This window comes from Rhinoderma darwinii, chromosome 13 (genome assembly GCF_050947455.1).
Source record: "Rhinoderma darwinii isolate aRhiDar2 chromosome 13, aRhiDar2.hap1, whole genome shotgun sequence".
In the NCBI taxonomy this organism is placed as follows: domain Eukaryota; kingdom Metazoa; phylum Chordata; class Amphibia; order Anura; family Rhinodermatidae; genus Rhinoderma; species Rhinoderma darwinii.
In genome coordinates, this window is record NC_134699.1 from 61,456,573 (window position 1) to 61,471,911 (window position 15,339).

Sequence of the window (15,339 nt, forward strand, 5' to 3'; positions counted from 1 at the left end):
GCTTGAGATATACAGTTTATATATATATATATATATATATATATATATTCAAGGTCATTGGGCTATGGGAAGCAGGGATAGGCGAATCCGTTTCCTTGGATCGTTTGCATCAGTTTAGCGACAGGTTAGTTACAGCTTAGCGGCAGCCATCAAGTAACTTTGATGGAAACCTCACTTAAACCTTTTCCTACAGTTTACTATGTCCCCACACACTTCATAAACTGTACCCTACTGCAATTGATAGACATTATAGAGGTTGGGATACATCTGGTGACATAACTGGTGGATTTGCCCGATAGGGGCCTCTCTCTGGTGTGATATGACCTCCCTAATGTCCTCGCTCTTTAACACATGAACATCTGGCTCATTCAGCTATGTTATTGGGGGACATGCTACCTGTCGTCTCATACAATATTTTTTGGGCTAGCTACCGTTACTCCTATAGCAGCTACATTGGGATCAGCCTCCTTATCTTCCAGGTTGTTAAGCATAGAATAAATGTTATAATGCTTTTTGAGCATGTTGAAGCCATGTAAATGACTCTAGTGATTACGTGAGGCTATTTAGCGACCTTGGCTAGACCACTGAGCAACCCCTACCCTCATCCAAGCTATTGCCCCTTCTCCCTTACCTTACCTTTTGCCCTCTCTGCATTGCCCCATTGTCTGTTCAGTTACACATTTTTTTGATTATGGATTGTGGCACCCTACTTATTTCATACTTGCTTGATTGTTCATTGATCTTTATTTATGTACATTTCTTTTGTCCTTTTATTTTATTTTATATTGTGCCATGTGTGTGGGTTTTATCCATTTATAATTGTACATATTTTCTTTTGAATAACTCCTAATAAAAATTGTATGAAACTACATTTTAAACAGGTCAAATTAATCCCCTAAAAGTTTAATGGAATATGTAAATTAAGGAAGGAACCTGTGAGATATGAGACAGAAGGGGCAACGTAGAATAATTTCTTACCCCCAATAATGCCATCACAAAAATAGTGATTTCTGTTCTTAGAAGGTGCTGATTCTCCTTGCAGAGACCCAGATGGTCTTAAGGGCAATGCTCCCTGGGAAAAGTATGCAAAATAGCTCTTCTGCAGAAGGAAGAAAATTGTCTCTCCAGTGCCACCTATAGATGACTATCCTATAAGTCAATGTCCAACCCTTTATAGAGCCATTAAAACATGACTCGGCTTAATAGCCAATCCAGAGACACCCATCTATACACCGCAGTGTTTCGGAGTGGTTGCTCCTTATTAGTACAGAGTTGTTCTGGTTGGCACAGTGAGATTCATTGGAAGGTACCATTTTGCAAAATAAGCAATGTTATAACAAGGGAATATTTTTTCCCCTCAAAAAGTGTTTATCTTATCCATGCTTTTTCAGCAGTGGAGATCTCATCCTTATTTCTAGGAAGTATGAGAATTATTGATCTACTACACAACATGTGCCTAAGGGCTTATTCTGATGAACATGGGGAAACCCGTACGTGAAAAACCCCAGTGCGCGTCCCGTTTTCCCGGATTGCCATATACTTGAGTATATGAAGGATCCGTGAAAACGGAAGAAAATAGGGCATGTTCTATATTTCAACGGACCCTTCACACGGTCCGTTGAAACAACGGCCGTGTGAACGACCCTATTGAAATACATGCGTCAGTGTGAAGGCCGTTGTTTTAACAGCCGTCACATGGGCGTATTCAACGTTCGTGTAAATAAGCCCTGATAGTCTACTGAGATCATCTTCCAATACATTCCAGAAACACACCAGGCTATGTCCCGGACCTTTAGAGGTACCCAAAACCTGAAGGAAAAGCCAATAAAAGTTATTCCTACCTATTATCCTACTGCTTGAGATCAACCAAACCAGGGGAACTACAGCGTTTTCCCTTGAGTTACAGGCAGGGGTGCTACTAGCAATTTTATTTCCCTAGGCGGAAAGTAAAACAATACTCCCCCTCACGGAATTGGTGTTGGCAAAAGTGCACAGATGAACAGTACAGTATATCAGCCAAAATGCTCCCCCTATAGTTAGAAAAGGTTGCTGCCCCCTGATGGATGGTGAACCCCTGATTACTCCGATCACCTAACAGTCTTCATAAGCCCATTGCCTCCACCATGTTTTCTCCAACACTCGCTTTGTTCTGAGCAGAAATGAATCAATTCTACGTGAAAATAATCTGGTCTGAATTTTCCAAAAATCTCAGATTCAGCAAATTCTGAAACTTTTAGAATTTGTAGCGCAGGAATTACGGAAAAGCGGATGTCCGTTGGCGAGCGTGGGTTACCATTTTACAGCTTAAAAAAAGGATTACATGATCTCAGGAGGGCTTCACCCTAATGCCTTGCAGTAATCCTTCCCAAAATGCACTGCGGATATCCCTCCCTTTATACATATGTGTTGCTGTCACTTACATTTTGGCTTGGCATTAAGAGCTGGAAAGGGGTTGGATATAGTATTAGAAGACATCAGAGAGTCAGACTTGAGTTTTTAGGGCAATTGGGGCACCTTTTCTTTGCAACGGATTTATTCAGATCGAATTGGAAATTTTGGTAAATTTGCTCATTTTTAGTCTTAAGTTTCAAATCTGTCAGTTGTGACTCTCCTCAACAATAGATATTTATACCAAGGCTGGGGATGATGTTGTAGTTTTCATTATATTGTGAAGGAGTTTGACATCGGATCGAATCGGACCCGAAACTAATTTTGGGAAATTCGGTTATCCCTAGTCCTGAGCCTCTAATTTGTCTGTTGTAACTCTCATCAACAATAGATATTTAGCCCAATTCTGGGGATGATGTTGTAGTTTTTATTTTCTTGTGAAGGAGTTTGATACCCTAATATATCAAAAATAGTTGGGGGGTACTTTTTTTCAGCACATGCATTCTGTTCTGGGGCAGGAATGTAGAAATAGCATATACCACCTTCACAGATACTACTTTATTGTATATATGCGAGAGGGAAACTGCTGGAAATAATACAGAAATTATCTACACTTGGTTGCCTGGGATTTCACACAGAGTGTTTTTAAGTATTTTGTGGTTCTGGTGAGTCTGATTAAGTAAATGCATTAAGATTCTGGTGTTAATCCCCCTCCTTAACTTCCAGGGTGTTTCATAGCACGCTTTCGAATGGAAATCATTTATGAAAAAATTTGGAGTAAGTGCAGACTCTCTGGATTTATAGGTGGGGCTCTCGTCCAGCCTTTCCAGTGTTCTATCTCATTCATCGTCATTAAGATGCCCATCACATGAAGAATCGTCTGGTACCATAAACCACAGACGAGCGTGTGAAACCAGTCTTCTCTAAAGCCCAATGGCTATCTCTGGATGGTTGCATTTCAATGCCTGTGGTTAATGAAGTCACTTTAATCTCCCGGCCAACAAAGGCAGCCTAATCATGTACCATTGGGGATAGCACGTTAGCCGACCATCCCTGTGGAAAGTGCGGGCTTTAGTTTATGTCTCTGCCCATCCCCTGCTGATTTTGAGGCAGAATGAATGGGCGAGTTCCAGGGTATCTGAGGACACCCGTGTCATCTCACTTGCTGTTTTGCAAGTCATGGATTGAATGGTGATAATTTCTGAAATGTTTACTGGTGCGGGCAGAGTCTCGGCAGGAGTGCAGCTTGAACGTGTATTCAAGACATCAAATGCTCCAAAATATACTTGTTTCCCAAGACAAGAAACCCACACAACTGCTAAGATTCTTGTAATCTGCTAGAATAAATATTGGTAATTCACAATATTTCATTTTAACAGGCAAAAAGCCAATTCTTAAATAGTAAGAAAACGTTACCACATTGTTACTTGTAACTTAGGACCCAACATATTAATTTGATGCATCTTTTATATTGAGTTTTATGACTCTTTATTTTTTAACTACTGCATTGACTGATCAAGAAACAATATCTATCCTATATTGATGGTATCTGCATACATGCCTAATCGTCTAAATATTATAAATGCAGGAATATTAAATCTCATATACAGATTTCCCACAATGCAATGGCAGCTAGCCATATTAAACCAATATGCCAATATTTCCTTTTGGGCCAATTGTAAGTCAATTTGTGAAACAAACTGGTAGGAGTTGGAGCTCCATTTTTTTTTATACAGTGCTAAAAATTCCCATCTTCCCTTCACACACCTGTGATTAAAATTCTGTCTGCCCTCAGACACCAATAGGGGAAATAAAAGTTGACTGCATACTCCTTTATGAATATATTTTAAAAAAAGACGCAGATTTTGGCGCACTAAAATTTGTGTCGTTTTACTTTTCTTGCCACTTTCTAAAAGTTTTGGGGCATAAGCGGTGCTTAGCAAAAGGAGGCGGAGTCTCAGCCTGGAGACAAATGTTTTTTCATTTACGCCAGAAAACTAGTGTAAATTATAGCAGAAATGTACGCCAGCTCCTAGCTGTCGTAGATTTTAGTTTGCGGAGCATAGCTGTCACGGTCTGTGGGTATGTGGACCCACTAGGCCGCACCTCTGCAGCTGGGAGGCAGCTGGCCAAACCACAGAGCACCCCAGCAATACAAAGTCCCATACAAAGGTACCTGAATAGTCCAGACAATGGCCGAGGCTTTGGCACGGATGGAGGTGGATGCAGCAGGTTACGCAAGACGTGGCAGATGACATCAGGTGCAGCATGTTGCACCAGACGTGGCAGATCACACTGGACGAGGAAGATGGCACTGGACGTGGCAGATGGCAGCAGGTGCAGCACATTGCGCAGGACGTGGTGGATCACACTGGACGTGGAAGATTACACAAGATGTGGCAAACTACAGCAGGTGCAGTAGACACGACTCCAATACTAGTAGACACAGGAACACAGCACGTGATACAGGAACAGGTAACAGGGCACGGGTAACAACTGGAACGGGAAAACACTAAGGACCATTTGCAAGACAGACTTGGGATGCACTAACAATGTTCAGGCAAGGATCAGAATGGCAGGGCCCTTCTTATAGTCCAGGAAATCATGGGTAGTTGATGATAATGATTTCTACATGTGCGTGCGCTAGCCATTTAAGGCCGGGTACGAGCGTGGACACAGCGGACTGTAGCGGAAGTGAGCGCTAGCGTCTCCTAGGAAGGAGATGCGAGCCAGCGCTCACTGATCCATGGCTGCGGGCGTCGGGAGGTGAGTAAACCCGACGGCCCACGGCCATAGACCCTACAATAACAAGGTAGAGGCCCATGCCAGAGTTCTACCTTTCCCCTCCACTTAACACTTTGCAGAGAACACCCCATCTTCCCCATCGGACACATTAAAAAAATATGCGTATAAATTCATACTCACCGCTCCTCTTCTCCCTACGGGGTCCTCTTCAACTCCCTCTTCATGCCGCGGCTCATTCAAGGTACTGACGTTGGTCAGTGTCCGTACCTATGCAATGCAGCAATAAATATCATCAGTGCAGGTCGTTGCATAGGTACTATTGCTGCCCGATGTTAGTAACTTAAATGAGCCGCAGCATGAAGAGGGAGCCGTAAGGGACCTGTTGAGGAGAATAGGGGTGCAGTCGTTGCGCCACAATTGTGGCGCACGGCCATCGGAAAGATGCGACACATTTATTAAGAGGCGGTCGTCTCTTAATGTTTTGCATCTTATGCCAGCAAATTGTTTTTTAAGACTGGTGTAGGAAAGTGGGGGATATGAGCTCTATAACAGAAAAACAAAACTCCAACCATATATTGTATCAATTGGCACAGAAATTTCAACCTATGTTTATATTTTAGGTTGCAGACAGTATTACTATCTGGCCAAATGTAACCTATCAATAAGTCCCACATTAGACACATTGTTAAACTAAAATTCCCTATATTTCGGAAACATATTTTAGCCACAACTGTTTTATTGAGGGAATTACGGTTCTCTAATAGATGTATATATGCACAACTTTTAATTAACAGTGGGTGAATGACTGGGCCAAGAATGAATTATTTAAAAAAAAAACACTGGTACATAGTGCAAAAAACTTCCCCAAGTAACACAATAATTTTTCAACTCTTTACGTTGATTCTAGTAGTTGCGTCTAGAGTTCACGCAAACTCCGTCCTTTGGGAAAGGTTTTCCTTTACTTCTTTGCTGTCCAATATGAACAGAAATGCAGGCAGTAAAGACAGTCGTGCATATGATCCCTTAGAATAGTAAATCAGTGGGTGTACCATTGTGCTGCTTCGGCAAATACTTGAAAGGGTCCTGGTTTCAAAAAAGTGACTTATTCAGCATAGAGACCATATAAAAATGATGTTTTGGGTGTCTGTAATGTAATCCATCAGAAGGGGATGGACTGTACATGTACACTATCTGAATGGGGTAAATGTGCTGGGTTTTAGTACCGCACTGGGCTCTTGCACTTTATTATTATCTAATATTTTTACTATTTTTCTTTATGCATTTTGACTAGCATTAGACAAAGGGTTAAACCTCCTATTTTGGTTTCCTAACCACTAATGGTTTGTGGAGGGGGGATGAGTGGGCGACAATCCCCGAGCCTGTGCTGTGTAATGAAAATGACCATCTGATTTTAGTTAAGGGCATGTGGGTGTCTGAAGAGAATTTTTTTTTTTTTTTACCGTAACACAAAAGTAGACGACAGCTTCACCTTTACATCTCATACATCAAAATGTGATCCCCAATAGCTGAATCAACTCAGATACTGTTAAATCCTCGCAAGTAGATTTGATCACCAAATGGTTAATTATTTTTCATATTTGACTGTGAGGTAAAGGCCAAACTGGAATAATGTACAACAGTAGGGATTACAAATCACCAATTAGACCTTAAAAATATAATCATTCTCAGTAAGACCGTGCATATCTATATCGGAGTCGGTACTGCTGTGGTTCAGTTAGTCTGCTCTATCTAATCCAAAAATAGTCCTTTTTTCTTCATAGGGGGCAGACTATTAGCTGATTCTGAGGGAAACAAGGCTTTTTACAAGAGACTGTCTGAACCAGAAAGCTCATTTTTAACTCTTTAGATCAATGAAGCAAATGGCCCTGGAACCATTCATGACAAGACCCTTTTAGTGCATTGTCCGACTCAATGTCTCAATCTGAACTAGGATGAATGGTAGCCGTAAAAAATGTAACCTGTCCATCTAAACATTAAAGGAATGGTAGCTAGAAGAAGTTGAATGTGGTTTTCCAGGCAGCATTTAAGATTCTTTTTAATCTCCTAGACTCATCCCCAGTGACTTTCCATTTCTTCCTACTATTTTGCCACCTATTGGATGTTTTTGGAGCTTTCTCTATACCCTGTAAAAACTGTTCTGCGTGCTTTGTCTATAAGGTTTGTGGAGTTTGCTTATCTTGCAGTAAAAATCATGCTACTTTCATAATCACTCATCTCACCCATTCGGCAGTGAAAGCTGAGGCTCATCTTGTCATCTCAATTTTTAGGGCAGGATAAATGTGATGATGTTTGAGCTATTGATGCACGAGTGTATATAATAAATTACTAACCCATTATATACCAGCGTTGCACCACACAGCTGACAACTAGGCAATTAGCCCACTGAAGGTCACTGGAGATGACCTCTCCAAAACCTCAAATGGCTGTTTCTATAAAGCAAAAATTTTCATTTAACTACTTTGGAAGAACACTAAAGCATCAGATTATTCTTTGATTTATTCTATACATGTTCTTTATTTTTTTATTTCTTGCATATGATGAAGACTAAATAACATTTATAGCAACTTTTGCCTTTTGTCTTATGTTGCACAAGAAATTGACATTTTTGTAGACGAAAGATGAAGTAAGTTTATTAGAAATTTAAACCTAAAACTTAATCCAACATTAACTACAACTTCCCATGGTCTCAATGGTTCATTTTATTTTTTTATTTTTTGGCATAAGTAAATGACTTGTTTTGCATAAATGTCTAAAAATTGAACCTGTTGACTCCAAAGATGAACATTGTTGATGTATTTGAGCTTTGTTTTAGAATAATCCCTTGCAATTTCCTGTAATTGGTGAGTGTATTCTACTGATGACAGAGCTTTAATTTTTATTAAAATTCACTACTTATTCATTACTTCACTCAGAGAGAGCAATAGGGGGCGCCGGGCAGTTACACCCCTTCCTGGTTTCTGAGATGGCCCAAAGTTCCCTCTGCGACATTAGAAGACACCAGTATTATAAATGGGATATGGTGGGTGGGGAGACCAGTAGGAGCTTTAAGTTACGCCTTGGCTTCCCTGTTATAGTAAATTCATCCAAGAAACTACAGTCTAAACTTCAACATCTTTCTTTGTAGTATGTTGACCTATAACCAACTTTTTGGAGGAAAGGAAGGTCAATTTCTGTTCTCATATCGCCATCTGTATTTCTTTTGGAAACTCTTTTTTAATGTGTTTACAGATTTGAATCACAATGTGATACTCTTGTCAAAACCAGATTGTATGCTTAAGGTTACAAGTCCGACTATAGAAAGGAAGGAGAGATTGGAGCAGATTGGGCCATATGAGTGTTTGTGATGTGGGATATGTTATAGTTGAACACAGAAAGCAGAGTTGACCATATGTGTTCAGTAGAAGGATGTATTTTTATTCTATTTGTATCACACAGTGTTTATTTATGCTATTCCAATAAGAATAATATTTTATTTCCAATTTTTAAAGTAATATTTTTGTGATTTTTGTATAAGACGATGACAGTTTGTGTTATGGTTGAACAATTGTCAATTCTTAGTGGTCAATGCTAACATTGTTTTACATAGAAGTGATGGTGCCCCATAGCAAAGATCAAAATGGACCCCTCATTATGGTGTTGGGTTTTGCTATTCAGGACAGAAGGGCCTGTTGTTTTTTTTGCCCCACATTTCTATGACCCTTGGACGTGATTGATTTCTAAGGTTACTTTTATAGAGCACAATCCATTCTAACTATATATGAACTTTCTGGACATCTCTTTATATTAAAAATATATCAGACTGTACTTTGGATCAGGAGGGTGAAGTCTTATCATCTGTGGCCAGTTTATGCTCTATGTTGCTGGGGAACATAGCTCAGTGTGGCCAGAACTGGCCGAGTCGAGATCCGATCCTTCCTTTTTCAATCATTATTCACTCAGAAATGCACATGTTTTCTATATCAGGTAGAAAAATTAGGCCATCTATGGTCAAATTGAGGTATTATTTACAAAACATTATCTTGGTCTTTATTGGGTCCTCTTCAAAAACGAGAGTGGGTTCTATGATTGGAAAGCAGAAAAAAAGTTAGGAAATTGTATCCTGAATTTAGGGCATTCATCAATTCAGAGTTCATATCTATCGACTGGCCCAGTTTTTTAATGGTGGTTTTGGGCTGGTATGTGGGCAAATTGTCATGCAATATAGTTTTCTATGGCAGATTTACTATTCGTTTCAAATGGAAGTAGAGGAAACTGTAACCTCTGTTTTTCAGATGTCCTATAATTGTGAGATATATCCTTTAGTGACCCAAATATGATTGTAAAGAGCAAGACTCATTAAACCATATATATTTAACCATTAAACGAAGGACTTCCAGACAATGTTTTCATTGTGAATGACGTTGCCTTTCTATAACGCAAGGAATATTCCCAGTTCCATGATCTGCATTCTTAGTTCTGTAATGATCTGCAAAATCATTAGACGTAGGTTATACACTCTGTAAACCCATAAGAACGAAAGAATCCTTGTCTGGTGCACTGATGAATAGGATTGGAAGATAATTGTAAACCTCTATAATCCCAAACTTTTGCATATATAAAGCCAGGTAAAGACATGCTAGAATCACCGACAGAAACTATTGTGGCCAGCGGTCCAGTTAGCCTATTGCCTTGACAAACCATATACGGTATATGAACTCTATGAAAACGGGAAGATGAGCAGTTACCAGTCACGTTTGGTGCCTCTCCTCCTAGACCTGGACAAGAAAATCCATCATCTAATCTATTTTTCCTTGACAAGAGACTTCAAAAAGGCTTTTTGCCAACATCATAAACATTCAAATGTTGATGGTCCCCATTGAAACGAATGGAATCCACCAACAAATAATCTATCATCTATGTCCAACAAATCGGTGATTTATCGTTTACTCAGTCCCGAGATGAAGTATCAGAATGTAGCCAGTTTTTTGTAGCTATCCCTTATATATCCAAACTCACAGTAATAACACAAGACATCATAGTAACAGAAACTCTAGAGAGAACTTTCCAGGCTCCACTATTTAGCATGTTTTCCCCATTGTATTCCTTCCAGACGATGGCTAAAGCAAGGTTTTTATTCTTCACATTTTTCAAGACTATGCACATTTCCCTAGCCCGCTAATAAAAGTAGAGTCATGATACAATACACCTACTTAGTTTTCTCTTCAGCAGCAAACTCTGACATGTGCGTGCGCTAGAAGACACTCTAAACCCTAAACATGATTAGCTAAATTGTATCACGCTCTAAATGTTTGAATTTCCTCGAGGTGCTAAGCCGACAAGATACATATGAGATTTTATTTTGCTAACAGAGGTCTCCTAATTATGTTATAATGAAGGCCAGCTCTGCGAACCGCTGTTATTTTTTTTTCGAAATTTTAACCGGTCTAGCCTTTCAATTTTGCTTAGCTTTGGGAAAGTAAATTCCTCCTGCTGGAAAGTAGAGAAGTCTTGTTTTTTTATGGTTAGTGCTGAGGAGTAGATTTTTGGAACATCTGGGCAATTGTGTAGAGTTCTGATTACCTGCGTAGGCTTGTTGTGATTATAACAGAACAGGGAATCAAATTTGGTGCTCCTTAAGAATACCAACTAAGGACAACACATTGCATCAAGGTTAGAGACGGCACGGAGGTTATGAGGCTTGGTATGGACAAGGTTTCGTGTCCATAGCACCTCTTCTAATTGTAGTTTTTTTACATCTTGTGGCCCAACTTGATCCTTTGCTTTTTTAACGTGTGTTGTGTCGATTTGCCTATATTATGATTGCACAGCTTACATCTTGAAATTGTCCGTACACCTGAACTAATTAATTTTCTTGAAATTTTATAAGTAAGGGCTGAAAACAATTCTTCCCACATTTGTAGAGCTATATACTGGAACATAAATCTGATTGATTTTTGTCCTTTGAGACTGTACTCTGGTTTGAGACCCAAATGATAAAGTCTTAACTACTAGAGTAGCAGACATAGACCCAAAATCCACTCAGTACTTTTTCCAGCCAGTACTTTTCCCAGTCTTTCCCTCTACCCAAAAATGTTTTACTCTTATTTGATCTATTCCCATAAAATTTGTCATAACAAATATTTAAATCAATTAAATGTAACGTCCGTGGTCGCTGACCACGAATTCCTTCCATCCAGTCGACGCCCTTCTCTCCAGAGAGGTCTGCACATATGGCTGTCCTGTTCCCCAGTGACCACCACGGTGCGCTCGCGAGCTCAGTCCAGACTTAAGAAGCCAAAGTGCACGTTGGTGGGAGATTGAGCTGATTGCTCCCAGAGCACCCTGGGCTATAAGAAGGTCCCAGCCCCATCCTCCCATGCCTGAGCATTGTTTGTCATATCCTAGTTTGTCTATGCAAATGGTCTCCTATTGTCTTCCAGTTCCCAGTGTTTCCTGTACCTGTATCCTGTATCCCGTGCTATCCTGGTCAAGTGCCGTGCTGAGCTGTAGTCGTGCTGTGCCTCATGCCACGCCTGTCTCGCTACTCCACGCCTGACGTCTACCTGCTGCCTAGTCCCTGCCGAGTCAGGATCATTTGCACGCTCTTTTCCTCCTCCTTGCCACCTCTTCCAAAAACATTTTTGTTAACTTCATCTGTACTCTACCCACCCACTAACGTATTACTGCCTGCCAGTCTCTTTCCCCCTCGAGCCGTAAATATAGTCCCTTGCTCACTTTTAATGGCAATTCTCTATAAATAAACATTACAAGAGAGGAGAAGCTACATTATCGATAGGAATCTCAATGCGCCAATATTCTAAATGAGGATCCGGACGTTAACAGAGTTGGGGAGTTTGGCATATGTGTCCATTCTCATTCAGTTCAGTTGGACATGCCCATAACTATATGACTTGGACACCAGGGGCACTATTATTAAAAAAAAGTAGAGTGAATATCTCCCAACTGGAGCATTTTTGTGAAAAAAAAAAAAGTAGAATTCTGAATTATATTGCAATAACAATCAATGGTGGGGCAACCCCTTTAAAGGAAACGCAACAATGTGGAGTAGTTAGAGATCCATGTTTTATATATTTTTTGGATGATGAAGCGGAGGGAGAAGCTGAGCGTAGGAGACGAGAGGCCAAGAACATGCAAGGGTGACACTGATGAAATCACTTTCTGCTGATGATGGTCTTGGTAATAGTCCCATTGTAAATTTTGCTATGGGGTCCTTTGGTTACACCCTAAGCATATGGTCATTACTGAATGAACACCCTGGTGAATGTATGATCCATCAAATATGGAAGAATATTTAACTATACTGACTGAATTTAGTCAAAAAGAAAAGTACCAAGCTATTCCAAGACACATTCAACATATTGTATAATTCTTCTGATTGATACAAGGCATTGCATCTTCCCAATGCGACATAAAGGAGCATGAACAGAAACTGAACAAGCAGAAGGTAGCAGTAAGATATGACGTTCTACATACTCTATAGAGACAAAGAACCAGCAGGAGGCAGCAGTTACAGTAGATATGACGTTCTACATGAGAGCTACAGAATCCCAGCAGAATTTTGAATGCAGCTCTGGATGTCAGTGGAGTATAACAGAATATATAATTCAGGATCAGAGCAAGATAAGCTAAGCAAAGTATTTGCAAAGTTACTCAATGTTTTTTTGTATATATAACCTGTAGAATCTACATAGAGGAGACCGATGTCAGTCTCTTTTTTTAGACTCTTTGTTTTTTGGATTTTTTTGTGTTCTGATCCTGCTCAGTCCGTCAGGTTTATATTAAGTATCAGTCAGTGGTTTGTCTGGTGAGCCAGCCACACATTGTTACCTAACAAGATATATCAGTTTTTATAAAATAACCACCCCCGTTAAAAAAAATAATAATTTCACTTTCACCACAAGCAGCCACAGGGGCAGAGCAAACCGTGTTGTCCATGTGCCAGCTGACAGAGCCCACGTTAACAGCTGCATGGCAGACATGTGCAGCTGTGTGCTCCTGGTTAACTCAGGCGGTCTGCAGGGCTCACCAGCTGTGAGATGTTTGTATTAGAGTGGGCTGGAAGGTGGGTCCGGCCCTGAAAGTCAAGGCAGAACGACTCAAATCACTGATGTGTTTTTATTTCACTCGAATAGGGTTTTCCTGATGAGTCCAGCGTGCTGCTCGTCCTCCCTGAGGAGTCCCAGAATGGAGTGGAAACTGTGAGAGTAATGTACATGTCACAATGGGGTTCATGTACCAGAGACGTAAAATTCTTGAGCCTATGGTTTTTGTGGGGGAGTTTTACCCCACCACCATATGGGTTTATATAGTCATTGGCCCCTTGTTCTAAAATCCAAATATATATATTATCAGAAATGTGGCATTCTAATTTTGGAGTAATTTCTATATCTCATTTTATTTGTAAAGAAATGCACTTTTTTGCTATTTTTATTATTTTTATTATCATACTATTTTGGGCTTGTGAATATATATATATATATATATATATATATATATATATATATATATATATAGAGAGAAACATAGAACACAGCAACGGCACCAGGACTTCAGAGTAGATGAAAGCAAAAAGTGGATTTATTCACCTCAATAAAGCAACGTTTCGGTTCAACAGGAACCTTTCTCAAGCCATGGCTTGAGAAAGGTTCCTGTTGAACCGAAACGTTGCTTTATTGAGGTGAATAAATCCACTTTTTGCTTTCATCTACTCTGAAGTCCTGGTGCCGTTGCTGTGTTCTATGTTTCTCTCTATTCTCTTGGGGAATTGATTCACCCCCAGGTAACGAGCACATGGCCTGATTTTTTGGAAACCATTGGAGTGCTGTGTTCATCTAATCTACCATTGGACTGTATATATATATATATATATATGTGTGTGTATATATATATATATATATATATATATATATATATATATATACACACTACCGTTCAAAAGTTTGGGGTCACCCAGACAATTTTGTGTTTTCCATGGAAACTCACACTCATATTTATCAAATGAGTTGCAAAATGACTAGAAAATATAGTCAAGACATTGACAAGGTTAGAAATAATGATTTTTATTTGAAATAATAATTTTCTCCTTCAAACTTTGCTTTCGTCAAAGAATGCTCCATTTGCAGCAATTACAGCTTTGCAGATCTTTGGCATTCTAGCTGTTAATTTGCTCAGGTAATCGGGAGAAATTTCACCCCATGCTTCCAGAAGGCCCTCCCACAAGTTGGATTGGCTTGATGGGCACTTCTTGCGTACCATACGGTCAAGCTGCTCCCACAACAGCTCTATGGGGTTGAGATCTGGTGACTGCGCTGGCCACTTCATTACAGATAGAATACCAGCTGCCTGCTTCTTCCCTAAATAGTTCTTGCATAATTTGGAGGTGTGCTTTGGGTCATTGTCCTGTTGTAGGATGAAATTGGCTCCAATCAAGCGCTGTCCACAGGGTATGGCATGGCGTTGCAAAATGGAGGGATAGCCTTCCTTATTCAAAATCCCTTTTACCTTGTACAAATCTTCCACTTTACCAGCACCAAAGCAACCCCAGACCATCACATTACCTCCACCATGCTTGACAGATGGTGTCAGGCACTCTTCCAGCATCTTTTCAGTTGTTCTGCGTCTCACAAATGTTCTTCTGTGTGATCCAAACACCTCAAACTTCGATTAGTCTGTCCATAACACTTTTTTCTAATCTTCCTCTGTCCAATGTCTGTGTGTTTTTGCCCATATTAATCTTTTCCTTTTATTAGCCAGTCTCAGATATGGCTTTTTCTTTGCCACACTGCCCTGAAGGCCAGCATCCCGGAGTCACCTCTTCACTGTAGACGCTGACACTGGTGTTTTGCGGGTACTATTTAATGAAGCTGCCAGTTGAGGACCTGTGAGGCGTCTATTTCTCAAACTAGAGACTCCGATGTACTTGTCTTGTTGCGCAGTTGTGCAGCGGGGCCTCCCACTTCTCTTTCTACTCTGGTTAGAGCCTGTTTGTGCTGTCCTCTGAAGGGAGTAGTACACACCGTTGTAGGAAATCTTCAGTTTCTTGGCAATTTCTCGCATGGAATAGCCTTCATTTCTAAGAACAAGAATAGACTGTCGAGTTTCACATGAAAGCTCTCTTTTTCTAGCCATATTGAGAGTTTAATCGAACCCACAAATGTAATGCTCCAGATTCTCAACTAGCTCAAA